This window comes from Odontomachus brunneus, unplaced genomic scaffold (assembly GCF_010583005.1).
Source record: "Odontomachus brunneus isolate Ranch 3 - 2012 unplaced genomic scaffold, Obru_v1 Obru_scaffold_258, whole genome shotgun sequence".
Lineage (NCBI taxonomy): Eukaryota > Metazoa > Arthropoda > Insecta > Hymenoptera > Formicidae > Odontomachus > Odontomachus brunneus.
In genome coordinates this window covers 125040-127218 of record NW_022639708.1, presented here as the reverse complement: position 1 = coordinate 127218, position 2179 = coordinate 125040, and positions in this window count along the sequence as shown.

Genomic DNA, 2179 nt, shown 5'->3' with positions numbered 1-2179 from the left:
CTCTCTCTCTCTCTCTCTCTCTCTCTCTCTCTCTCTCTCTCTCTCTCTCTCTCTCTATCCTACCTCGCCGGGATCTCATTGTTTCCGCCTGCTTGGTTGTCGGTCGTCGTCAGCTGTTGAGAGTCTGCTTCGCGCCTTTCCTTCCCGCGTCTAGCAACGTTGCTGTAAACAAACATCGCCAGCGGCAGCCGAAATCGGAACGGTAACATGTTCTTATGTGAGGAGAGCCCTTATAGAAATATCATACTAAGAATCATTGATAATTACTTATTATCCAGTATTTTTAATACTGAAAATAAGTAATTATCAATGATTCTTAGTATGATATTTCTATAAGGGTTTGGTAAGTTAAAACTATAAAAAAACCCAACTTTTAATAATAATTAAAATTGCTTTGTCCTATCCTTTTCTGCGTTCAGGGAAACACTATTTAACGCTATGAACATACTTTGTTCTTGTTGTCTGCTGAAAATTGAATAAGTACAGAGCACACTCATAGCGCTAAATAGTGTTTTCCCGAGCGCAGCTCCAATAAAAGCTATAATGGCAGAACGCGAGCTAAATGCGGGCTCAGATGAAATTTGTAACTTATTTATTGGCAGACTACTAACAGATTGTTTATGGGATCGTTATTTATATTTATTAAAGATAAAATTAATGTAAAACACGTAGCTTTTAATCATTAAATATCAATTTATAATATTAAATTTTTCCAATACTTTTGTCTTTACAAATTGTCTTCTCTAAGTTTTGTTGTTTCCTTTTTTCACGCAGCATAAATATCCAAAAAGTATTTTGGATATTTTTGTTGGATGATTTTGCTATCCTATTTTTTATCTATGACTAAGTTTACACGGCAACTTAAAACCGGTTTAATAACTACCGTAGTTAGTAAACTCTTGAATCTGATTGGAGTATATTTCTAAATCTAAAAGAATATACCAATCGGATGCGAGAGTTTATTAAATACGGTTGTTACTAAACCGGTTTTAAGCTGCCGTGTAAACTTAGTCTATGATTTCTTATGTATTTTTTCAAGGGAATTATGTTGCAAGATCTTTTCACGATTACCAGTTTTTTTATTATTGCCAATATTTCTTTCAGGACTAATAGAAACACAGCCACACGAGAAGATACTATAGAGACAACTAATGAGAGTTAAGTACATTAATATATACTGAAACATTAATGAGTACAATTTTTTTATATCTATTCGCTATTGATTTCTTTTTTATTAACTTTTTCGATATTTTTCATTGGTACTATTTTTCATTCTTATACACATACATTCTACACATACAAACACAAACATACTCGCATATATTGCTAAACATAACTTGTTTTTTTATAAATCCAAATATTATAAACGTATTATTTAATATTCCTTAAATTTTAATGTTTTTATAGTGTATTATTACTTTTATGTTGGTTATTCACGTTGTTCAAAAATTTGTTTGACGTTAATGCATACAATATTATAATATATCAACGTTAATATAAGTATAAAACCAATATTATTATTAGAACTATGCTATACTTATATTTGCATTTCTTTTATATTTAATTTCATATATATAGTTTTCAGTTTTACAAAGACTGTTTAAATGTGATATTTTTACTTTAAACAATTATATGTTCTGTTATATATGAATTTTTTGTTATATAACTGAGTACATATGTATGTATATACATTAATAGTAATAATAAAATAGAAATTTAAAAACATACTATATTTATTTCCTCTTCCCTTATAGAAATATCATACTAAGAATCATTGATAATTACTTATTATCCAGTATTTTTAATACTGAAAATAAGTAATTATCAATGATTCTTAGTATGATATTTCTATAAGGGTTTATAACAATTCATAATAGATATATAATAAAAACCGTTGTTCTTTTATTCATTTGTAAAAAGAATGAATAAGATTTCTGTAAAATCAATTCCCAAATAGCCAAACCTGCGCGAGCAGATTTCGAGCAGAGCTTGCTATCAACTTTTGATGGCAAATAGAATACAAATTTGATGCAGGATCTGTTATATCAAATCTTGCTGCCAAATTGCCGCCAGATATCTGGCAGAGCTTGTTGTCGGATAATTGCTGCAGATTTGCAGCAAAAACCGCGCAGAGCTTGTAGCGATTTGACGGCAGATTGACGGCAGAAACCGCGAAGAC